Source organism: Pseudophryne corroboree, chromosome 6 (assembly GCF_028390025.1).
Source record: "Pseudophryne corroboree isolate aPseCor3 chromosome 6, aPseCor3.hap2, whole genome shotgun sequence".
In the NCBI taxonomy this organism is placed as follows: domain Eukaryota; kingdom Metazoa; phylum Chordata; class Amphibia; order Anura; family Myobatrachidae; genus Pseudophryne; species Pseudophryne corroboree.
The window spans coordinates 152,961,739-152,988,476 of NC_086449.1; the positions used below are offsets into that span (position 1 = coordinate 152,961,739).

Genomic DNA, 26,738 nt, shown 5'->3' on the forward strand with positions numbered 1-26,738 from the left:
CCGGCCTCTGATCTGATCCATGAATCCACCGGGATTCAGGTTCTGGTGGCGTTAGATTTCACTCGCACCGCTCGAGGAGTGATGAATTATAGATACATTTCCGCACTCGCCAATTTGTTAGATAATATCACTGAAATGTATGATGACACGTTTAGATACACTGGAAGAGAACTTCAAGCTTATAAAACAGAACTGGTACAGCATAGAATGGTTCTTAATTATCTTACAGCAGTGACAGGCGGATATTGTGTTACATTAGCAACACAGTACGGCGTGAAGTGTTGCACTTATATCACGAATAGCACCGAGGATCCGGTAGAGGTCATAGACCAAAAGATGGACGACATTCTCCAATTAAAGTGGGAATTTCGCCGAAAACACAATCTCACTCTTGCTGCTGTAGGTAATGAGCTGACTGGTTGGGTGTCATGGTTGAACCCGCGAAATTGGTTCTCCGGTTTAGGAGACTGGGCTCAAGGAGTCATAATGGATGTTGGGAAGTTTCTACTATGTATCTTAGGTGTCGTTATATCGATTGGATTGATATTTAGATGCGGGCAGGCTGTAATGAGGTGCAAACAAAGTACCAGAGTGATGAGTTTGAGGAGTGAGGAAACTGTAATTAACCTGGATTTGATTTACGACCCAACGATAGAAACAATGATGTGATGAAAATGCGATTTCTACGGTCCGTTTCTTTCACCTGTTTTTCTGGTTTTTCTCCAAGATAACAAGACCCCCTTGGACGAGGAAGTTGATGAGACGCTATACAGACAACGGATAGACCAAAGAAGAAGTTTTGACCACTTGAGATATGGACACTTGATGAACTTTGCCATGGATCCCCAGTTTCCCTAGAATTCTTAAAATTACGCTAGCCCAACATTTTTTGTAAATCTAATGGCATTGACAAAGCTTATTGCTCACGCTTAATGAGCAAAACAGCGCAAAGAAGACGACTTTCAACTGGTACCGAACAAAACTTCAACCGACAGATGTACATTAACCTGACATAGAATACCACCGCATTTACCGTAATTATGTCTTTTCTTCATTTCTACAACCCTCAGGTAATGACACACATAGTATAGGGAATACAGGCACAGATATCAGCAATCACATATTCCCCCATTCATGTATCATCAACTAAAATGTGCTCCCCATTTTGTTCAAAATCCGAAAAGAGCTCGGTAAAGTTTGACAGCCCATCCACAGACCTGTACCACGGGATAAGAAGGAATTCAAATGTATACTTCGCAATACCTCGAAGCTTGATTTACAACACGTACGGCACGATGATACATGACCCCCCAAACATGGACCCATACACACATGCTTCTGCTATCTCACTAGGTCATACCCTCTTCCCACCTACTCCTCTCTCCTCCCTTACCCAACCATGGAAATGAATTAACCCCTGACATATATTTTTCTCCTTTTGAAATGTTTTCAGGAAGTGGCAGTTATTATTGACTGCCAAAGGGTGGACTGTCAAAGTCAGAAAAATATCTCTATGCACACTACCATATTTGCACCGCACACAGGTCCGTGCTGCGCATGCGTACGCTCTCCCGTACGTGCGCATACTCGCAGTCGCGGGCACCCACAGGCGCATGGTATGCGTATTTACGGTAGAGTTTATGCGATCATAGCGTGCGACTCAATCATTACATATTTTCACTAATAATGTAATTTGTAGATCATGGTCCCTTTGATAGATTCTGAAAGTTTGGTTAATATAGAATGTTCATGAACAGAGGAATCCCTCTTTGTTTGATACGAAGGGTTAGATAGGAGTAATACAGTGGTGTTTAGTATCCATCGGAAGAATATTTAATTAGAAATATTCCGGTGTTGGTTTGAAGCAGATCAATCGCTCGTGCGAATAGTTATGGACATAAGAAGTTTATGAACATTTACTTTATTTGCACTTTATTACCCATGCGGCGGGAAACTCAGTTTCCCTCCCACCTGAGCAGTTGGAAATAGTCACAGCCCACCTGTATGAATCAACCTATGACCTTTTGTTATAATGCGAAGCCGAATTCCTGTGTCCAATGAACAATGAGATTGTAGGGACCATTGAATTGTATTGTGTGTGGAGCATAAATAGCAGGCCGACCATATCCAACTTCACTCTCTTCAACGGTTCTCATTGCTGATAATCGGGAGCTGGATATCGAGGCGCATGCGATCGTTCCCCTTGTGCGTAAGTTTTCTCCGTAATCATATTGTCTTACTGTGAGCCATTTCTCTCTCTCTCCCTCTCTTCTCTTTCTCTCGTATTTTCCCTTGATTAGACTTGAATTGTATTGTATTGTATTTCCTGTGTAGTTATCTGGTTAGTTGGTTTATGTTATACTGTAGTGTATGCTTTGTACTGTGATTCTTTTTGCAAGTAATAGTCATAATACATATAATAGGTTTCGGACCCTAAGCCAGGTATCTGTGTATTCTTTATAGTGTTAAGTATTCTCTGAGCGTCGGTGACGCTCAAGCAGCTTTGTAGGTAATCAGGTTACACAAGGTTGCACTTACACTTTGTCTCCACACTAAGGTTTACTGTGTATTTCATTGTTAGAGGTATAGATATAAAGGTTTAACGTTGTGAGCGTCTGCATCGCTGGTGATCTCCTCGTGGTCCCGAGCGCCGCTACGCTATAGCGAATCATTACGATAGCCAACAGCCAATAACGTGTCTGCCTGTGATCTCTTGGCCGTGAGTGAACGTGACGCTTGAGCGTCTAGATCACGGCTAAGCGATCGATACGCAACTAGCGTACCCTTACGGTACTTCTTACGTAGCTAGCGTACAGTGTTCTTAGACCTCATAAAGGGTTATATACACGATAAATATTTAGCTTTATCACCATGTGCCATGAATGTGCGCTATACATAGCAAAACACTGCATCCCATAAGAGAAAACAATACACCCACACATTATCTGAGTTCCAAAGCTCATTGATGTATATATTTGTTATTAAAAGAATATGGATTCAATATATTACAATGTACAGTATACACATAATTACATGATTACAATTTATACAGTAAGCAGTTAATACATACAGTTACAGTTACAGGCCAGCATACAATACCATTATCTTTCTCATATAAATTTGTCTCTCCATATCACTCTCTCTGTAAAATCATGCAGGAACTGGTGTAGAAGCAACTCCATCATCCTCTGAGACAAAAAAGCAACTGACTCCTGTGAGATCAGCAATGTGTTATCTAGTTTGGGGGAGGGAACTTACTCATTCATGATGAGTCACTAGTCTCTTTGTATATGCTAATCAGGTTCAGCCTTGAAGACATCCAAAGGGCTGGCCTGAGCTTCCTGTCCACTACCTGTTTGGAATATCTATTCTAATAAAAGTGATTTTAGCTTTTATACATTTAATAATAACTATTTGTTGCAATGTCCTACAACTTAATAACAAGTATCAAATGAATCTACACATTAATCTGGTTGCTTAAATACCAAATATGACAGGTGTATCTGGTTTCATTCAAATAATACTCATACATGACTTTACTTCATTATATAATTTTAAATCATCATGATGTCTGACGCTTGATATTATTATAATTATGTACTGTATGAAATAAGTGTCGAATCCATCTCTGTGGCATGTCCGTGTAACTGCGTGTGTTACCATATATTGCTGTGCTTGCTGCGCATATTTGCAAGTATAGCGACTCATAATGTGTGTAGTTTGTATGTTCTTTTTATGAAATATTTTTGACTTCGACAAGCTTTACATGGGTGACAGCATCCAAGTAGGCATGTCGGACAGACCGTATATACTGTATACTGGCAGGAAAAAGAGGCAATTTGGAGGCCCTTTCACAAACTTGCTTTATTTTACCTAAATTGCCCCCCCTCCAGTGTGTACTCCAAAAGAGTGTTTAGTGCAGCCGGTCACCTTGTCAGCGATCGGCGTAGGAGGTCACTTCCAGAAAATGTGGAGAAGATTATGTTCATCAAAATGTAAATTCCTCCAGGAAGACATTTACCATCAATTGCCTCCAGAAAGTACACAGGGACCTGTGATGGTGGATTCCAGTGGGGAAAAATTAATAATCTATGAGGAGGAGGAGGAGGATGTACATGCTGAAAGGGGTGAGGAATCGGAGGATGAGGACGACATCTTGCCTCTGTAGAGCTAGTTTGTGCTAGGAGAGATGAATTGCTTCTTTTTTGGTGGGGGATTAATTGCTTATTTTTTTGTGGGGGCTCAAACAAACCAATCATTTCAGCCACAATCGTGTGGCAGACCCTGTCACTGAAATGATTGGTTTGTTAAAGTGTACATGTCCTGTTTATACAACATAAGGGTGGATGGGAGGGCCCAAGGACAATTCCATCTTGCACCTCTTTTTTTTTTTCTTCTTTGCATCATGTGCTGTTTGGGGCCTAGTTTTTAAAAGTGCGATCCTGTCTGATACTGCAGTGCCACACCTAGATGGGCCAGGCGTTTGTGCCGCACACTTGTGACACTTAGCTTAGTCACTCAGCGACCTCGGTGCACCTCTTTTTTTACTTTGCATTATGTGCTCTTTGGGGCCTAGTTTTTAAAACTGCCATCCTGTCTGCCACTGCAGTGCCACTCCTAGGGGTAAATTTACTAAGGTGGGAGTTTTTTTAGAACTGGTGATGTTGCCCATAGCAACCAATCAGATTCTATCTATTATCTTCTAAAAGCAGCTAGATAAATGTTTGCAGGGCAGGTATCTGACGTCAATTCCGGGACCTTTGTCACAGCAATCATCGCACAGAATAAGTAACTACAGGGCTGGTCTTGTTTTGCACAAAATGTTTTTGTACCGCTCGGCTGCACAGGCGTTCCCACTCTTGCAAAGCGAAAATACACTCCGCCGTGGGCGGCGGCTATGCGTTTGCAAGGCTGCTAAAAGTAGCTAGCGAGCGATCAACTCAGAATGAGGGCCATTGTGAGGTGTTCAGAATAGACTTAAAATGAGTGGATATGAATGTTATTGAGGTTAATAATACCGTAGGATCAAACTTACCCCCAAATTCTGTGAGTTTAGCTGTTTTTTATGTTTTTTTCAAAAATCATCCAGATCCAAAACCAAAACCCAAAAGGGTGGTTTTGGCAAAACCAGTCCAGATCCAAAACACGAGCAAGGATCCAGATCCAAAACCAAAACACAAAACACGAAAAGTGCCTGCCGCACATCTCTAATTAACAAGCCATACCTTTTCCTGTAAGTTTTTAGTTCTCTGGGGTTACTGGAAAGTTGGCTGGTGGCAGGGGCGGACTGGGCCTCACAGCACGCCTCTATCTCTCTTGTATGCCAGGCGGCCAAGCAGAGTGCCGAGAGGTGGAGCTGTTCGGCCAGCACCTGTCTCTGGTGTAGTATGTTATGCTGGCTGTCGAGATCCTGGGGGTTTAGTATGGTATGCCGGCAGCCAGGCTCCCGGCAACCAGCATACCGGTGCTGGGAGCCCGACCACCAGCATACCGACAGTTTGGTGAGCGCAAATGAGCCCCTTGCGGGCACGGTGGCGCGCTATGCGAGCCACGCTATTTATTCTCCCTCCAGGGGGGTCGTGGACCCCCACGAGGGAGAATGTGTCGGTATGCCGGGTGTTGGGATTCCGGCGCCGGTATACTGTGCGCCGGGATCCCGACATTCTGCAACCAGAAGACTACCCGTCCCTGGCGCTCAGTATACCAGTGCCGGGATCCCGACAGCCGGCATGCCTGCAGCGGCGCGTGCACAAAAGAGCCCCTTGCAGGCACAGTGGCGTGCAAAGCGCGCACGCTATTGATTCTCCCTGCAGGGGGGTCGTTGACCCCATAAAAGGGAGAATAGTTGTCGGTATGCCGGCTGTCGGGATTCCCAACAGCCGGCATATCAAATGCCTCCCCCTGTCTCCATTTGCTAGGCAGCCGAGCAGAGTGCCGAGAGGTTGCACTGCTTTGCCAACCTTGGTCTCTGTGTAGTCACAATGGCTAATCAAGTCAGCGGCTCATCTGGCATGTGCCAGGCTCCAGTCCACCACTTGTGTATTTATTAGAGATGTGCCCCGGACATTTTTTGGGTTTTGTGTTTTGGTTTTGGATTCGGTTCTGCGGCCGTGTTTTGGATTCGGACGCGTTTTGGCAAAACCTCCCTGAAATTTTTTTGTCGGATTCGGGTGTGTTTTGGATTCGGGTGTTTTTTTTCAAAAACCCCTCCGAAACAGCTTAAATCATAGAATTTGGGGGTAATTGTGATCCCATAGTATTATTAACCTCAATAACCATAATTTCTACTAATTTCCAGTCTATTCTGAACACCTCACACCTCACAATATTATTTTTAGTCCTAAAATTTGCACCGAGGTCTCTGGATGACTAAGATAAGCGACCCAAGAGGGCGGCACAAACACCTGGCCCATCTAGGAGTGGCACTGCAGTGGCAGACAGGATGCACTTAAAAAAATTGGCCCCAAACATCACATGATGCAAAGATTAAATTAAAGAAAAAAAAGATGCAAGATGGAATTGTCCTTGGGCCCTCCCACCCACCCTTATGTTGTATAAACAGGACATGCACACTTTAACAAGCCCATCATTTCAGTGACAGGGTCTGCCACACGACTGTGGCTGAAATGACTGGTTGGTTTGGGCCCCCACCAAAAAAGAAGCAATCAATCTCTCCTTGCACAAACTGGCTCTACAGAGGCAAGATGTCCACCTCCTCCTCATCGTCCGATTCCTCACCCCTTTCACTGTGTACATCCCCCTCCTCACAGATTATTAATTCGTCCCCACTGGAATCCACTATCTCAGGTCCCTGTATACTTTCTGGAGGCAATTGATGGTGAATGTCTCCACGGAGGAATTGATTATAATTCATTTTGATGAACATCATCTACTCCACATTTTCTGATAGTAACCTCGTACGCCGATTGCTGACAAGGTGACCGGCTGCACTAAACACTCTTTCGGAGTACACACTGGAGGGGGGGCAACTTAGGTAAAATAAAGCCAGTTTGTGCAAGGGCCTCCAAATTGCCTCTTTTTCCTGCCAGTATACGTACGGACTGTCTGACGTGCCTACTTGGATGCGGTCACTCATATAATCCTCCACCGTTCTTTCAATGGTGACCGAATCATATGCAGTGACAGTAGACGACATGTCAGTAATCGTTGGCAGGTCCTTGAGTCCGGACCAGATGTCAGCACTCGCTCCAGACTGCCCTGCATCACCACCAGCGGGTGGGCTCAGAATTCTTAGCCTTTTCCTCGTAGCCCCTGTTGCGGGAGAATGTGAAGGAGGAGCTGTTGACGGGTCACGTTCCGCTTGAGTTGACAAGTGTCTCACCAGCAGGTCTTTGAACATCTGCAGACTTGTGTCTGCTGGAAAGAGAGATACAACATTGGCTTTAAACCTAGGATCGAGCACGGTGGCCAAAATGTAGTGCTCTGATTTCAACAGATTGACCACCCGTGAATCCTGGTTAAGCGAATTAAGGGCTCCATCCACAAGACCCACATGCCTAGCGGAATTGCTCCGTTTTAGCTCCTCCTTCAATCTCTCCAGTTTCTTCTGCAAAAGCCTGATGAGGGGAATGACCTGACTCAGACTGGAAGTGTCTGAACTGACTTCACGTGTGGTAAGTTCAAAGGGTTGCAGAACCTTGCACAACGTTGAAATCATTCTCCACTGCGCTCGAGTCAGGTGCATTCCCCCTCCTTTGCCTATATCGTAGGTAGATGTATAGGCTTGAATGGCCTTTTGCTGCTCCTCCATCCTCTGAAGCATATAGAGGGTTGAATTCCACCTCGTTACCACTTCTTGCTTCAGCTGATGGCGGGGCAGGTTCAGGAGTGTTTGGTGGTGCTCCAGTCTTCGGCACGCGGTGGCTGAATGCCGAAAGTGGCCCGCAATTCTTCGGGCCACCGACAGCATCTCTTGCATGCCCCTGTCGTTTTAAAAAAAATTCTGCACCACCAAATTCAATGTATGTGCAAAACATGGGACGTGCTGGAATTTGCCCACATGTAATGCACGCACAATATTGGTGGCGTTGTCCGACGTCACAAATCCCCAGGAGAGTCCAAATGTGGTAAGCCATTCTGCGATGATGTTCCTCAGTTTCCGTAAGAGGTTGTCAGCTTTGTGCCTCTTATGAAAAGCGGTGATACAAAGCGTAGCCTGCCTAGGAACGATTTGGCATTTGTGAGATGCTGCTACTGGTGTCGCCGCTGCTGTTCTTGCTGCGGGAGGCAATACATCTACCCAGTGGACTGTCACAGTCATATAGTCCTGAGTCTGCCCTGCTCCACTTGTCCACATGTCCGTGGTTAAGTGGACATTGGGTACAACTGCATTTTTTAGGACACTGGTGACTCTTTCTGACGTCTGTGTACATTCTCGGTATCGCCTGCCTAGAGAAATGGAACCTAGATGGTATTTGGTACAGTACCTCAAACAATTCTCTAATTCCCTGTGTATTAATGGTGGATACCGGACTCACGTTTAACACCAATGCAGCTGCCAAGACCTGAGTTATCCGCTTTGCAGCAGGATGACTGCTGTGATATTTAATCTACCTCGCAAAGGACTGTTGGACAGTCAATTGCTTACTGGAAGTAGTACAAGTGGTCTTCCGACTTCCCCTCTGGGATGACGATCGACTCCCAGCAGTAACAACAGCAGTGCCAGCAGCAGTAGGCGTTACACTCAAGGATGCATCGGAGGAATCCCAGGCAGGAGATGACTCGTCAGACTTGCCAGTGACATGGCCTGCAGGACTATTGGTTTTCCTGTCTAATGAGCAAATTGACACTGAGGGAGTTGGTGGTGTGGTTTGCAGGAGCTTGGTTACAAGAGGAAGGGATTTAGTTTTCAGTGGACTGCTTCCGCTGTCACCCAAAGTTTTTGAACTTGTCAATGGCTTCTGATGAACGGGCTCCAGGTGACGTATAAGGGAGGATGTTCCTAGGTGGTTAACGTCCTTACCCCTACTTATTACAGCTTGACAAAGGCAACACACTGCTTGACACCTGTTGTCCGCATTTCTGTTAAAATAATTCCACACCGAAGAGGTGATTTTTTTTGTAATTTGACCAGGCATGTCAATGGCCATATTCGTCCCACGGACAACAGGTGTCTCCCCGGGTGCCTGACTTAAACAAACCACCTCACCATCAGAATCCTCCTTGTCAATTTCCTCCTCAGCGCCAGCAACACCCATATCCTCATCCTGGTGTACTTCAACAGTGACATCTTCAATTTGACTATCAGGAACTGGACTGCGGGTGCTCCTTCCAGCACTTGCAGGGGGAGTGCAAATGGTGGAAGGCGCCACCTCTTCCCGTCCAGTGTTGGGAAGGCCAGGCATCGAAACCGACACAATTGGACTCTCCTTGGGGATTTGTGATTTCGAAGAACGCACAGTTCTTTGCTGTGCTTTTGCCAGCTTAAGTCTTTTCAGTTTTCTATCATTTTACTGAACTTTTGTTTTTTGCATTTTACATGCTCTCTACTATGACATTGGGCATTGGCAGACAACGTTGATGGCATTGGCCTACTGTACTGTACTATATATGTATACTGGTGGTCACCAAAATGCTGCACTGTAATACTATATATACTGCTCACAAAAATGCCGCACAGATATAGAATGGATACGTGCAGTGACACAGAGCTGCAAGATACAGCAATGGCCTACTGTACACAACTATATACTGTTGGGTCACCAAAATGCTGCACTGTAATACTATATATACTGCTCACAAAAATGCCGCACAGATATGGAATGGATACGTGCACTCAGTGACACAGAGCTGCAAGATACAGCAATGGCCTACTGTACACAACGATATACTGTTGGGTCACCAAAATGCTGCACTGTAATACTATATATACTGCTCACAAAAATGCCACACAGATATGGAATGGATACGTGCAGTGACACAGAGCTACAAGATACAGCAATGGCCTACTGTACACAACTGTATACTGTTGGGTCACCAAAATGCTGCACTGTAATACTATATATACTGTTTACAAAAATGCTGCACAGATATGGAATGGATACTTGCAGTGACACAGAGCTGCAAGATACAGCAATGGCCTACTGTACTGTACTACTATAATTATTATATACTGGTGGTCCCCAGTCCCCACAAAGCAGCACACTGATCAGATATTTGCAGCACACTGAGCACAGATATGGAGCGGTTTCAGGCAGAGAACGTAGATATTTTCAGCACACTGAGCACAGATTATTTGCAGCACACTGAGCACAGATATTTGCAGCACACTGAGCACAGATTACAGAGCTTTTCAGGGAGAGAACGCTGCCATGTCCTCTCCGTTCAATCTCCAATGCACGAGTGAAAATGGCGGCGACGTGCGGCTCCTTATATAGAATACCAATCTCGCGAAAATCCGACAGCGGGATGATGACGTTCGGGCGCGTTCTGGTTAACCGAGCAAGGCGGGAAGATCCGAGGCTGCCTCGGAACCGTGTAAAATGGGTGATGTTCAGGGGTGTTCGTATCTCGAGGAACCGAACCTGCTCATCTCTAGTATTTATATGAAGTGTGTGCGGTGCATATGGGCTCCCGGGGTCCAGGGTGCACCACACTGCACACCTTGCACCCATTTTTACCCTACTGAGTTCCACGTTGGCAGCAGCAGCACTGCAGAAATCACCAGAAAAATGGCGTGGAGGCCATTTTCCCAGCGTTTCGCACATGCACGGTAAGAAAATTACCGGGAAAATGACCACCATGCCATTTTCCCAGAGACCTGCGCATGCACACTAGAGTCTGGGACAGCACTAGCCTAGTGCCCAGAGTCTACAGCGCAGCCAGCTAGAGAGGAGAGGGCCCATATGGACGCTGCACATTGGCCTCCGCCTCCCTTGTAGCACTCCTGCTGTCCGGCCTTGGTTGGTAGTAAAATATGGCTCAAGTCCTAGTGTAACAGTTGGCCAGCAGCCATGATACAGTAACAACCGCAACCGCATGATGGGGGTAATTCAGATCTGATCGTAGCAGCAAATTTGTTAGCAGTTGGGCAAAACCATGTGCACTGCAGGTGGGGCAGATATAACATGTGCAGAGAGCGTTAGATTTGGGTGGGTTATTTTTAGTGATGAGCGGGTTCGGTTTCCGAGAAACCGAACCCCCCCGAACTTTACCCTTTTTACACGGGTCCGAGCCATACTCGGATTCTCCCGTATGGCTCGGCTAACCCGAGCGTGCCCGAACGTCATCATCCCGCTGTCGGATTCTCGCGAGATTCGGATTCTATATAAGCAGCCGCGCGTCACCGCCATTTTCACTCGTGCATTGGAGATGATAGGGAGAGGACGTGGCTGGCGTCCTCTCCGTTTATTGTAGAAGACAGTTGATTCTTGTTTGTTTTTTATTGCTTAATTGTGGGGAGGATTGGGGAGCAGCTGTTAGGAGTACAGTGCAGAGTTTTGCTGATAAGCGACCACCAGTTTTTTAATCCGTTCTCTGCCTGAAAAAAACGCTCCATACCATATCTGTGCTCAGTGTGCTGCATGATATATCTGTGCTGAGTGCTCACACTGCTTAATTGTGGGGACTGGGGAGCAGCTATAGCAGGAGTACAGTGCAGAGTTTTGCTGACAGTGACCACCAGTATACGTTGTCTGCCTGAAAAACACTCCATATCTGTGCTCACAGTGTGCTGCTTTATTGTGGGGACTGGGGACCACCAGTATAATTAATATTATATAGGAGTAGTACAGTGCAGAGTGCACTGCTGTACCTACCTCTGTGTCGTCACTCGTCATCCATTAAGTATACTATCCATCTACATTGTATACCTGTGGTGCATTTTAGACTAGTTTAGCAGTTTGCTGACAGTGTCCACCAGCAGTACGGTAGGCCACTGCTGTACCTACCTCTGTGTCGTCACTCGTCATCCATTAAGTATACTATCCATCTACATTGTATACCTGTGGTGCATTTTTTTAGACTAGTTTAGCAGTTTGCTGACAGTGTCCACCAGTATACTATATATAGCAGTACGGTAGGCCACTGCTGTACCTACCTCTGTGTCGTCACTCGTCATCCATTAAGTATACTATCCATCTACATTCTATACCTGTGGTGCATTTTAGTTTTGCAGTTTGCTGACAGTGTCCACCAGTATACTATATATAGCAGTACGGTAGGCCACTGCTGTACCTACCTCTGTGTCGTCACTCGTCATCCATTAAGTATACTATCCATCTACATTCTATACCTGTGGTGCATTTTAGTTTTGCGCAGTAAATATAGTAGTAGGCCATTGCTATTGATACTGGCATATAATTCCACACATTAAAAAATGGAGAACAAAAATGTGGAGGTTAAAGGGAAAGATCAAGATCCACTTCCACCTCGTGCTGAAGCTGCTGCCACTAGTCATGGCCGAGACGATGAGATGCCATCAACGTCGTCTGCCAAGGCCGATGCCCAATGTCATAGTAGAGAGCACGTAAAATCCAAAACACAAAAGTTCAGTAAAATGACCCAAAAATTAAAAGCGTCTGAGGAGAAGCGTAAACTTGCCAATATGCCATTTACGACATGGAGTGGCAAGGAACGGCTGAGGCCCTGGCCTATGTTCATGGCTAGTGGTTCAGCTTCAAATGAGGATGGAAGCACTCATCCTCTCGCTAGAAAAAAGAAAAGACTTAAGCTGGCAAAAGCACAGCAAAGAACTGTGCGTTCTTCAAAATCACAAATCCCCAAGGAGAGTCCAATTGTGTCGGTTGCGATGCCTGACCTTCCCAACACTGGACGGGAAGAGCTTGCGCCTTCCACCATTTGCACGCCCCCTGCAAGTGCTGGAAGGAGCACCTGAAGTCCAGTTCCTGATAGTCAAATTGAAGATGTCACTATTGAAGTACACCAGGATGAGGATATGGGTGTTGCTGGCGCTGGGGAGGAAATTGAAAAGGAGGATTCTGATGGTGAGGTGGTTTGTTTAAGTCAGGCACCCGGGGAGACACTTGTTGTCCGTGGGAGGAATATGGCCATTGACATGCCTGGTCAAAATACAAAAAAAATCAGCTATTCGGTGTGGAATTATTTCAACAGAAATGCAGACAACAGGTGTCAAGCCATGTGTTGCCTTTGTCAAGCTGTAATAAGTAGGGGTAAGGACGTTAACCACCTCGGAACATCCTCCCTTATACGTCACCTGCAGCGCATTCATCATAAGTCAATGACAAGTTCAAAAACTTTGGGTGACAGCGGAAGCAGTCCGCTGACCACTAAATCCCTTCCTCTTTGGTTCCAAGCTCCTGCAAACCACACCACCAACTCCCTCAGTGTCAATTTCCTCCTCACCCAGGAAAGCCAATAGTCCTGCAGGCCATGTCACTGTCAAGTCTGACGAGTCCTCTCCTGCCTGGGATTCCTCCGATGCATCCTTGAGTGTAACGCCTACTGCTGCTGGCGCTGCTGTTGTTGCTGCTGGGAGTCGATCGTCATCCCAGAGGGGAAGTCGGAAGACCACTTGTACTACTTCCAGTAAGCAATTGACTGTCCAACAGTCCTTTGCGAGGAAGATGAAATATCACAGCAGTCATCCTGCTGCAAAGCGGATAACTGAGGCCTTGGCAGCCTGGACGGCGAGAAACGTGGTTCCGGTATCCATCGTTAATTCAGAGCCAACTAGAGACTTGATTGAGGTACTGTGTCCCCGGTACCAAATACCATCTAGGTTCCATTTCTCTAGGCAGGCGATACCTAAAATGTACACAGACCTCAGAAAAAGACTCACCAGTGTCCTAAAAAATGCAGTTGTACCCAATGTCCACTTAACCACGGACATGTGGACAAGTGGAGCAGGGCAGACTCAGGACTATATGACTGTGACAGCCCACTGGGTAGATGTATTGCCTCCCGCAGCAAGAACAACAGCAGCGGCGGCACCAGTAGCAGCATCTCGCAAACGCCAACTCGTTCCTAGGCAGGCTACGCTTTGTATCACCGCTTTCCAGAATAGGCACACAGCTGAAAACCTCTTACGGCAACTGAGGAAGATCATCGCTGAATGGCTTACCCCAATTGGACTCTCCTGGGCATTTGTGACATCGGACAACGCCAGCAATATTGTGCGTTACATCTGGGCAAATTCCATCACGTCCCATGTTTTGCACATACCTTGAATTTGGTGGTGCAGAATTATTTAAAAACCGACAGGGGCGTGCAAGAGATGCTGTCGGTGGCCCGAAGAATTGCGGGCCCCTTTCGGCATTCATGCACCGCGTACAGAAGACTGGAGCACCACCAAACATTCCTGAACCTGCCCTGCCATCATCTGAAGCAAGAGGTGGTAACGAGGTGGAATTCAACCCTCTATATGCTTCAGAGGATGGAGGAGCAGCAAAAGGCCATTCAAGCCTATACATCTGGCCACGATATAGGCAAAGGAGGTGGAATGCACCTGACTCAAGCGCAGTGGAGAATGATTTCAACGTTGTGCAAGGTTCTGCAACCCTTTGAACTTGCCACACGTGAAGTCAGTTCAGACACTGCCAGCCTGAGTCAGGTCATTCCCCTCATCAGGCTTTTGCAGAAGAAGCTGGAGACATTGAAGGAGGACCCAAGTCTGCAGAGGTTCAAAGACCTGCTGGTGAGACACTTGTCAACTCAAGCGGAACGTGACCCGTCACCATCTCCTCCTTCACATTCTCCCGCAACTGGGGGTGCGAGGAAAAGGCTAAGAATTCCGAGCCCACCCGCTGGCGGTGATGCAGGGCAGTCTGGAGCGAGTGCTGACATCTGGTCCGGACTGAAGGACCTGGCAACGATTACTGACATGTCGTCTACTGTCACTGCATATGATTCTCTCACCATTGAAAGAATGGTGGAGGATTATATGAGTGACCGCATCCAAGTAGGCACGTCAGACAGTCCGTACGTATACTGGCAGGAAAAAGAGGCAATTTGGAGGCCCTTGCAGAAACTGGCTTTATTCTACCTAAGTTGCCCTCCCTCCAGTGTGTACTCCGAAAGAGTGTTTAGTGCAGCCGCTCACCTTGTAAGCAATCGGCGTACGAGGTTACTTCCAGAAAATGTGGAGAAGATGTTCATTAAAATGAATTATAATCAATTCCTCCGTGGAGACATTCACCAGCAGCAATTGCCTCCAGAAAGTACACGGGGACCTGAGATGGTGGATTCCAGTGAGGACGAATTAATAATCTGTGAGGAGGGGGATGTACACAGTGAAAGGGGTGAGGAATCGGAGGATGATGATGAGGTGGACATCTTGCCTCTGTAGAGCCAGTTTGTGCAAGGAGAGATTGATTGCTTCTTTTTTGGTGGGGCCCCAAACTAACCAGTCATTTCAGTCACAGTCGTGTGGCAGGCCCTGTCACTGAAATGATGGGTTCGTTAAAGTGTGCATGTCCTGTTTATACAATATAAGGGTGGGTGGGAGGGCCCAAGGACAAATCCATCTTGCACCTCTTTTTTCTTTCATTTTTCTTTGCATCATGTGCTGTTTGGGGACAATTTTTTTGAAGGGCCATCCTGCCTGACACTGCAGTGCCACTCCTAGATGGGCCAGGTGTTTGTGTCGGCCACTTGTGTCGCTTAGCTTAGTCACACTGCCACCTTGGTGCGCCTCTTTTTTTTCTTTGCATCATGTGCTGTTTGGGGACTATTTTTTTGAAGGGCCATCCTGCCTGACACTGCAGTGCCACTCCTAGATGGGCCAGGTGTTTGTGTCGGCCACTTGTGTCGCTTAGCTTAGCCATCCAGCGACTTCGGTGCAAATTTTAGGACTAAAAATAATATTGTGAGGTGTTCAGAATAGACTGGAAATGAGTGGAAATTATGGTTATTGAGGTTAATAATACTATGGGATCAAAATGACCCCCAAATTCTATGATTTAAGCTGTTTTTTAGGGTTTTTTGAAAAAAACACCTGAATCCAAAACACACCCGAATCCGACAAAAAATTTTCAGTGAGGTTTTGCCAAAACGCGTCCGAATCCAAAACACGCCCGCGGAACCGAACCCAAAACACAAAACGCGAAAAATTTCCGGTGCACATCACTAGTTATTTTGTTTCTGTGCAAGGTAAATACTGGCTGCAATTTAGATTTGCGGCGGCACCAGTAGCAGCATCTCGCAAACGCCAACTCGTTCCTAGGCAGGCTACGCTTTGTATCACCGCTTTCCAGAATAGGCACACAGCTGAAAACCTCTTACGGCAACTGAGGAAGATCATCGCTGAATGGCTTACCCCAATTGGACTCTCCTGGGCATTTGTGACATCGGACAACGCCAGCAATATTGTGCGTTACATCTGGGCAAATTCCATCACGTCCCATGTTTTGCACATACCTTGAATTTGGTGGTGCAGAATTATTTAAAAACCGACAGGGGCGTGCAAGAGATGCTGTCGGTGGCCCGAAGAATTGCGGGCCCCTTTCGGCATTCATGCACCGCGTACAGAAGACTGGAGCACCACCAAACATTCCTGAACCTGCCCTGCCATCATCTGAAGCAAGAGGTGGTAACGAGGTGGAATTCAACCCTCTATATGCTTCAGAGGATGGAGGAGCAGCAAAAGGCCATTCAAGCCTATACATCTGGCCACGATATAGGCAAAGGAGGTGGAATGCACCTGACTCAAGCGCAGTGGAGAATGATTTCAACGTTGTGCAAGGTTCTGCAACCCTTTGAACTTGCCACACGTGAAGTCAGTTCAGACACTGCCAGCCTGAGTCAGGTCATTCCCCTCATCAGGCTTTTGCAGAAGAAGCTGGAGACATTGAAGGAGGACCCAAGTCTGCAGAGGTTCAAAGACCTGCTGGTGAGACACTTGTCAACTCAAGCGGAACGTGACCCGTCACCATCTCCTCCTTCACATTCTCCCGCAACTGGGGGTGCGAGGAAAAGGCTAAGAATTCCGAGCCCACCCGCTGGCGGTGATGCAGGGCAGTCTGGAGCGAGTGCTGACATCTGGTCCGGACTGAAGGACCTGGCAACGATTACTGACATGTCGTCTACTGTCACTGCATATGATTCTCTCACCATTGAAAGAATGGTGGAGGATTATATGAGTGACCGCATCCAAGTAGGCACGTCAGACAGTCCGTACGTATACTGGCAGGAAAAAGAGGCAATTTGGAGGCCCTTGCAGAAACTGGCTTTATTCTACCTAAGTTGCCCTCCCTCCAGTGTGTACTCCGAAAGAGTGTTTAGTGCAGCCGCTCACCTTGTAAGCAATCGGCGTACGAGGTTACTTCCAGAAAATGTGGAGAAGATGTTCATTAAAATGAATTATAATCAATTCCTCCGTGGAGACATTCACCAGCAGCAATTGCCTCCAGAAAGTACACGGGGACCTGAGATGGTGGATTCCAGTGAGGACGAATTAATAATCTGTGAGGAGGGGGATGTACACAGTGAAAGGGGTGAGGAATCGGAGGATGATGATGAGGTGGACATCTTGCCTCTGTAGAGCCAGTTTGTGCAAGGAGAGATTGATTGCTTCTTTTTTGGTGGGGCCCCAAACTAACCAGTCATTTCAGTCACAGTCGTGTGGCAGGCCCTGTCACTGAAATGATGGGTTCGTTAAAGTGTGCATGTCCTGTTTATACAATATAAGGGTGGGTGGGAGGGCCCAAGGACAAATCCATCTTGCACCTCTTTTTTCTTTCATTTTTCTTTGCATCATGTGCTGTTTGGGGACAATTTTTTTGAAGGGCCATCCTGCCTGACACTGCAGTGCCATTCCTAGATGGGCCAGGTGTTTGTGTCGGCCACTTGTGTCGCTTAGCTTAGTCACACTGCCACCTTGGTGCGCCTCTTTTTTTTCTTTGCATCATGTGCTGTTTGGGGACTATTTTTTTGAAGGGCCATCCTGCCTGACACTGCAGTGCCACTCCTAGATGGGCCAGGTGTTTGTGTCGGCCACTTGTGTCGCTTAGCTTAGCCATCCAGCGACTTCGGTGCAAATTTTAGGACTAAAAATAATATTGTGAGGTGTTCAGAATAGACTGGAAATGAGTGGAAATTATGGTTATTGAGGTTAATAATACTATGGGATCAAAATGACCCCCAAATTCTATGATTTAAGCTGTTTTTTAGGGTTTTTTGAAAAAAACACCTGAATCCAAAACACACCCGAATCCGACAAAAAATTTTCAGTGAGGTTTTGCCAAAACGCGTCCGAATCCAAAACACGCCCGCGGAACCGAACCCAAAACACAAAACGCGAAAAATTTCCGGTGCACATCACTAGTTATTTTGTTTCTGTGCAGGGTAAATACTGGCTGCAATTTAGATTTCAGTTTGAACACACCCCACCCAAATCTAACTCTCTCTGCACATGTTATATCTGCCCCCACTGCAGTGCACATGGGGGGTCATTCCGAGTTGTTCGCTTGTTGACGATTTTCGCAACAGAGCGATTAAGGCAAAAATGTGCATGCGCATGGTTCGCAGTGTGCATCCGGTAAGTATTTTAGCACAAAACTTAGTAGATTTACTTACGTCCCAACGAAGAATTTTCTTTGTTGAAATGATCGGAGTGTGATTGACAGGAAGTGGGTGTTTCTGGGCGGAAACTGGACGTTTTCAGGGAGTGTGTGGTAAAACACAGGCATGCCAGGAAAAAATGCGGGAGTGCCTGGTGATACAGGGGAGTGGCTGGCCGAACGCAGGGCGTGTTTGTGACGTCAAACCAGGAACGAAACGGCCTGAGCTGAGCGCAATCTATGAGTAGGTCTGGAGCTACTCAGAAACTGCTAAGAAATTTCTATTCGCTATTCTGCTAAACTAAGATACACTCCCAGAGGGCGGCGGCCTAGCGTGTGCAATGCTGCTAAAATCTGTTAACGAGCGACCAACTCGGAATGACCCCCAAGGTTTTGCCCAACTGCTAATAAATTTGCTGCTGCGATCAACTCTGAAATAGGCCGGATAACCGCAATGACACAGTAAGGCACATTGCCAGGGGCATAGCAATAGCCATAAGAGTGCATGCATCTGCTAATGGTCCTGGAGGCACAAGGAGTTTGGTGACATTCAGTCCTCCAGTGTAAGTGTAATAGAATATGTGGGCTTTGAATGCTTATTGATATTAGCATAGAGAACTCTACACTCTACACCATATTTTCCTGTGTAAGTGCTAAATTCCTGGTGTACTAGTGTTTCTTTTGTTGTATGAAAGCATTGACAGAGCAAATCATACTCTGTGGAAAGCAACATATCAGTGTGGCGTTATCTCCGCTATTAGCGTGTTCACTCAGTTGGACCCCATGCTGCGTCTTTGGACGCAGCCATTGGATCTGAGGAAGCCAGCAGTGAGCGTCTTTTAACTTTAGATGCTTTCTGCGGCTTTTACGTATTTTAGTGTCCACCTCTGAATCAGTGCCATAGATCTGATGAGTGATTTTCTTTACTCACTAGTTTTGAGCTGACTGTACAGTATGTAGAGAATATCCCATCTGTGGTTCTAATGGTTTCCAATGTTAAGAGCAGGTTCCTTCAAGTACACATTGATTTCAGCTCAAAATAAATATTTGCAGGAGTAGAAGAGTTTTTTATCATAAAAACTGCATTCAGAAAGGAACAGATGTAGCCACGCTCATCACGGCTACATTTGCGGTAAACATGCACTTTTGGCGTGGCAAGGTGCGCCTGCGCTAATCTATGCCTATCTATGCCAAGCTGCGGCATTTGCAGCTCCCATTCATGTGAGTGGGGCGCGTGCACATCTAGAACGCATGCTCCAGACGTGCATGCGGTCACTCCTAACAAGGCACGATCGCGATAGGATGTGGCCACGATGAGCGTGGCTACATCTGTATTTACTGTATAAAAACATTGACAGTATAACACATAAAAATATATATATTAAATCATTAAGACCGTATGGGGCAGATTTAATAATGAATGATAGCCTTGTTATTACTTGTGTTACGAATGATAAATGGCGCTCTAGCCAATTAGTTCCTAACTGTCCTATGTTTGAAAAATGTCAGTCCCCGATAAGTCCCACCAGGCCCCATTATGGCTCCTCTGGTTACTGGTGGTCTCTAACACTAGGTCTAAGGGGGTAATTCTGAGTTGATCGCAGCAGGAACTTTGTTAGCAGTTGGGCAAAACCAGGGCCCTCATTCCGAGTTGTTCGCTCGCAAGGCGATTTTAGCAGAGTTGCTCACGCTAAGCCGCCGCCTACTGGGAGTGAATCTTAGCTTCTTAAAATTGCGACCGATGTATTCGCAATATTGTGATCACAAACTACTTAGCAGTTTTAGAGTAGCTCCAGACTTACTCTGCCTGTGCGATCAGTTCAGTGCTTGTCGTTCCTGGTTTGACGTCACAAACACACCCAGCGTTCGCCCAACCACTCCCCCGTTTCTCCGGCCACTCCTGCGTTTTTTCCGGAAACTGTAGCGTTTTCAGCCACACGCCCATAAAACGCCGTGTTTCCGCCCAGTAACACCCATTTCCTGTCAATCACATTACGATCGCCGGAGCGATGAAAAAGCCGTGAGTAAAAATACTATCTTCATTGTTAAATTACTTGGCGCAGTCGCAGTGCGAATATTGCACATGCGTACTAAGCAGATTTTCATTGCGATGCGATGAAAAATACCGAGCGAACGACTCGGAATGAGGGCCCAGGTGTACAATCCACAGTTGGATCATGTACATGGCCGAAAAGAAAATAACTGGCATAATAATGCAATGTGTACCACAAGCAACAGAGACACAATGGGCGATATTCAAATGATATATCACACCCAATCTCCTTTCTAAAGTGTTCCCTGTTATCGTGCATATCGTGCCCACAGTAATCAGGTTTAGCTGCGTAAAGGGTTGGATGCCCTCGCTACTCCGGGGGTAGCGAGCTCAAATGATTATACCATGCCCGTTTGCAGAAATAGGGTGGGATTCAAATCTTTTATCGCCCCTGATCTCCCATCTAAAGTGACGGGAGATCGCGGGGCGATATTTTATGGCCCCCTATTATCGTGCTGATCGCGCCCATAAGAGACGGGTTTAGCCGTGTAAAGCAGCTAAACCCGACTAAAGTCATGGGCGCGATCGTGAAAAGTCCCGTTTGGGCATCCAAACGGGTCACTTTTTTCGTGCATTTTAGCTCACCACCCCAGGGGGTGGCGTGCTGAAATGCTGATATCGCGCCCATCGGCAGTAACATTTGAATACTGCCGGCAGGCGCGATGGGGGCGGGAGGGCAGCTGCAAGATTTGAATCCCGCCCACAGAACGGGTGTGAAAGGGGGTGAAAAGAATTGAATAAGGCCTAGTATGTCCTATGTAACAATGAATACTTGTATGAAAGACAAGAAAACGTATTAAAATTAAATAATGGTTCAGCATGAGCTAATCCAATGATGCAAAGCCACTAACATTCAACTTTTCTAATTTTCCAAACCTTAACTTGGGGAACGGGAGCTGCAGCAGTATGTCTGCAGAGGGCACAAGCTGTCTGTGATGTAATAAATACTGTACATGTAAAAATGCAAATATAGTTGCTGTAAAGAGCTGTTGCTGATATCTACAGTATTGGTAGTATAATAATGAAACACTATTAACACAGTTATGGGATGCTGTGTTGAGAAGGGAGCTATTTTGGGTATCACATTTGCCAGCACAATGACCAATACCACAGAACAAGCCTCTAAGGCAGAATTTTCTCACCATTTAAGAACTGTGCAATACTGACTGCAGGGCCGAAACTAGGGGGGGGCTAGGGGGGCAGGCGACCTGGGCGCCAGATTGGAGGGGGCGCCGAGACCCCCTAACACCCGCAGCGGCACTTACTTTTAAACCCCCTTCTCCCGAGTGCCCAGCTCGGGGGGCGGGGTTTCGCGGAATGACGCGATTGCGTCGTGACGTCACGGCGCAAACGCGTCATTCCACGAAACCCCGCCGGAGGAGGGAGAAGGGGGAGCCCGGAGCCGCGCAGACGAGGAGGGAGAGGCGGCTGAAGAGCGGCGAGAACCGCTTCAAATGTAAGTCAGCCCCTCTCCCTTCCTCTCTCTCTCTCTCCCTCCACCACCTGCCGCAATGTGTAAAATGGGGACCTGTGCCTGCCGCAATGTGTAAAATGGGGACACTTGCCAGCGTACTGTGTAAAATGGGGACCTGTGCCTGCCGCAATGTGTAAAATGGGGACACTTGCCAGCGTACTGTGTAAAATGGGGACCTGTGCCTGCCGCTATGTGCAAAATGGGGACACTTGCCAGCGTACTGTGTAAAATGGGACCTGTGCCTGCCGCTATGTGTAAAATGGGGACACTTGCCAGCGTACTGTGTAAAATGGGGACCTGTGCCTGCCGCTATGTGTAAAATGGGGACACTTGCCAGCGTACTGTGTAAAATGGGGACCTGTGCCTGCCGCAATGTGTAAAATGGGGACACTTGCCAGCGTACTGTGTAAAATGGGGACCTGTGCCTGCCGCTATGTGTAAAATGGGGACACTTGCCAGCGTACTGTGTAAAATGGGGACCTGTGCCTGCCGCTATGTGTAAAATGGGGACACTTGCCAGCGTACTGTGTAAAATGGGGACCTGTGCCTGCCGCAATGTGTAAAAAGGGGACACTTGCCAGCGTACTGTGTAAAATGGGGACCTGTGCCTGCCGCTATGTGTAAAATGGGGACACTTGCCAGCGTACTGTGTAAAATGGGGACCTGTGCCTGCCGCTATGTGTAAAATGGGGACACTTGCCAGCGTACTGTGTAAAATGGGGACCTGTGCCTGCCGCAATGTGTAAAAAGGGGACACTTGCCAGCGTACTGTGTAAAATGGGGACCTGTGCCTGCCGCTATGTGTAAAATGGGGACACTTGCCAGCGTACTGTGTAAAATGGGGACCTGTGCCTGCCGCAATGTGTAAAATGGGGACACTTGCCAGCGTACTGTGTAAAATGGGGACCTGTGCCTGCCGCTATGTGTAAAATGGGGACACTTGCCAGCGTACTGTGTAAAAGGGGGACCTGTGCCTGCCGCAATGTGTAAAATGGGGACACTTGCCAGCGTACTGTGTAAAATGGGGACCTGTGCCTGCCGCTGTGTGTAAAATGGGGACACTTGCCAGCGTACTGTGTAAAATGGGGACCTGTGCCTGCCGCTGTGTGTAAAATGGGGACACTTGCCAGCGTACTGTGTAAAATGGGGACCTGTGCCTGCCGCTATGTGTAAAATGGGGACACTTGCCAGCGTACTGTGTAAAATGGGGACCTGTGCCTGCCGCAATGTGTAAAATGGGGACACTTGCCAGCGTACTGTGTAAAATGGGGACCTGTGCCTGCCGCTATGTGTAAAATGGGGACACTTGCCAGCGTACTGTGTAAAATGGGGACCTGTGCCTGCCGCAATGTGTAAAATGGGGACCTGTGCCTGCCGCTATGTGTAAAATGGGGACACTTGCCAGCGTACTGTGTAAAATGGGGACCTGTGCCTGCCGCTATGTGTAAAATGGGGACACTTGCCAGCGTACTGTGTAAAATGGGGACCTGTGCCTGCCGCAATGTGTAAAATGGGGACCTGTGCCTGCCGCTATGTGTAAAATGGGGACACTTGCCAGCGTACTGTGTAAAATGGGGACCTGTGCCTGCCGCTATGTGTAAAATGGGGACACTTGCCAGCGTACTGTGTAAAATGGGGACCTGTGCCTGCCGCAATGTGTAAAATGGGGACACTTGCCAGCGTACTGTGTAAAATGGGGACCTGTGCCTGCCGCTATGTGTAAAATGGGGACACTTGCCAGCGTACTGTGTAAAATGGGGACCTGTGCCTGCCGCTATATGTAAAATGGGGACACTTGCCAGCGTACTGTGTAAAATGGGGACACTTTTTCCTGCCGCAATGTGTAAAATGGGGACACTTTTTCCTGCCGCAATGTGTAAAATGGAGACACCTGTCTGCCGCAATGTGTAAAATGGGGAATGGGGACACTTGCCTGTCGTACTGTGTAAAATGGGGACACTTTTTCCTGGATATGAAATTTATGTTAGAAAAGGCAGTTTTTCAGGTAAAAAAGTTCTGAAAGAGAGATATATATAATATTTTTATTCATTTATTTATTTATTTATTTTTTATTATTTTTATTTATTTATTGTAGATTATTTTTTTATTTTTTTGCGGGGGGGGGGGGGGGTGTCAAATGACTACCTTGCCCCGGGTGACAAAAATCCTAGTTTCGGCCCTGCTGACTGTCAGGAAATATCTCGGATTGTGACAGATTAATACCATCCTATACTTTCTTGACATAGTTTTAGTTGAATTACTCCACATCCTGAACAATAGGCCTATTCCGCTAGCTCCATGTGACCTGCCCTATGGTCAGTCCACTTTGCTAATAATAAAAAAATATCCACAAGCCAAGTGGAACAAAGATAAAATATTATGGCCCTCATTCCGAGTCGTTCGCTCGGTAATTTTCTTCGCATCGCAGTGAAATTCCGCTTAGTACGCATGCGCAATATTCGCACTGCGACTGCGCCAAGTAATTTTACAATGAAGATAGTATTTTTACTCACGGCTTTTTCTTCGCTCTGGCGAACGTAGTGTGATTGACAGGAAATGGGTGTTACTGGGCGGAAACACGGCGTTTTCGGGGCGTGTGGATAAAAACGCTACCGTTTCCGGAAAAAACGCAGGAGTGGCCGGAGAAACGGGGGAGTGTCTGGGCGAACGCTGGGTGTGTTTATGACGTCAAACCAGGAACGACAAGCACTGAACTGAACGCAGATGCCGAGTAAGTCTGAAGCTACTCTGAAACTGCTAAGTAGTTTGTAATCGCAATATTGCGAATACATCGGTCGCAATTTTAAGAAGCTAAGATACACTCCCAGTAGGCGTAGGCTTAGCGTGAGCAACTCTGCTAAATTCGCCTTGCGAGCGAACGACTCGGAATGAGGGCCTATGTTGGTACCCCTTGCTGTAGTCATACGTTATACTAAACTTTTCATTTAAGCCCTTTTCTGTATTTTGTTTTCAGAAAACAGCAGCAAGACCTTGGCAGAATATTGAGCTTAAATGGTTTGAAAACAAAAGCATTAAATCCATGGAATGGGCACATTTAGAGGAATGAAGGACATTGAAATTCAAATGAAAAGAAAATGAAAGGTGTGAGGCTCCATCTTGCTTTGTCAATAGCTTGGATGGAAAACCTGTTATTAGGACATATCTACTTTTCTATGCCCCTCTTTTTTCCAGAGGACAGATGCAGGTGGCCTGTGCAGTAGCCAGGTCTAATGGCATCCTCATGAAGAAGGGAGAAGTCAATATGACATGACGCTCTGAGAATTACGTCATCACTTCTCCTGTCCCATGTATATTAGTGGGGAGTGGGCTGGGCGGGGGAGGAGACTCACTCTCCAGGGAGTCCATGGGGAAGTACCCACGATTCATAAGTCTCCCGGACATCCCAGGTGAGTACAGCATTCGGATTTCGGTAGTCACACACAATGTATTTTTAATATCAGTTATGTGCCTTTCCACATCTCTTTTAAAGGATGATAGATACAGGAGGCTCGAGGCTTACTATTGTGCCACAATAGCCTTGTTAGGGCACTCGCAAACTTTACATTTTCGCTCACACCCCATAGAGGAACACAAGAAAATGAACAAGCTGTGGCTGCCATAATATATGGCAGCAGAAGACAGAGGATTTAATTTCTAACCATATTTTTTTCCAACAGTTGACTAACTCAGCACTTTTTACAGGATGTACAGTTGTGGTTCGCATTGCTTTTTTTTTGGCTTACCTTGAGAGATGCCCTTTGTTTAGTACAGCGGGGAAAGGGGTGGAAGCTGCTTGTTAATTGTTATAGTGACACCTCTTCCATTGACCCCCTGCACTTATGGCCACAGATGACCCAGCTGGAACAACTTGTCATTCATTTGGTCTTAATCAGCCCCTAACTCACAGACTGTCTGAGGCAGCATCAAGTTAGTTAACTGTCTCTTTGGCAATATGATTCTGGAAGTCAGTTGAGTATCTGGGGTATCCTATTAGCTGTGATATCTCGGTTTTGCGATACATTATCGCAAATGCAATAATTCGGTATCCTATTAGCAGCGATAAGTCTTCATAGGGTTTATCGCAGAATTCTCTTCACCAGCTCAGAGCTAGTGATAAGTAGTGCAAAATCCCCATTTTGAGCTAAAAATGTCAGGGTTTAGTTCAGAGCCCCTCGGACACCCCCCCCCCCCCCCCCTCTCCGAATGACTACTTAGAAATAATTAAAAACTTCTAGTGCCTAATTAGCTAATAATGATGTCATTTTTGGTGTCAAAAAAATGCAAAGTGAAGGAAATTGGGGTACAAGGTATGGAACAGGTATATCAGGATGCGTTATGAGTGGGACAAGTGTTTTTAGACTTGCAGGTGGGAGTTATCAGTCTGTTTTCACTCTTTTTTTTTTTTTAAAGTCCCCTGAAATGACCCAAATATGGGCCTAATTCAGACCTGATCACTGCTATGCATTTTCACACAGCAGTCGATCAGGTATGAACTGCGCATGTGCCGGCGCCGCAGTCTGCCGGCGCATGCCAGACAGCCTACGGCTGTCTCAGCACTGCGAGGACTGGTCCGGGCAACGCAGGCACATGCAGCCACTGCGTCTCTCACAGCGACGAGTAGCTCCTGCCAGTGCGCAGGAGCTGGGCTGGCAGGGAGCTACTCTTCTAGTACAAAAGCATCGCCGCAGTGCAATGCTTTTGTACTTGTGCGGGG

General features: G+C 46.7%; 1 long non-coding RNA gene across 1 annotated transcript in view; it reads left to right on the forward strand.

Moving 5' to 3' along the window:
• Nucleotides 1-25,077, forward strand: part of LOC134935071 (uncharacterized) — a 72,595-nt gene extending 47,518 nt beyond the window's left edge. The window contains exon 4 of the long non-coding RNA XR_010179876.1: nucleotides 24,999-25,077. This is a non-coding gene — a long non-coding RNA (uncharacterized LOC134935071). The remainder of the gene's footprint in view (nucleotides 1-24,998) is intronic.
• The last annotated feature ends 1,661 nt before the right edge of the window (nucleotides 25,078-26,738 follow it).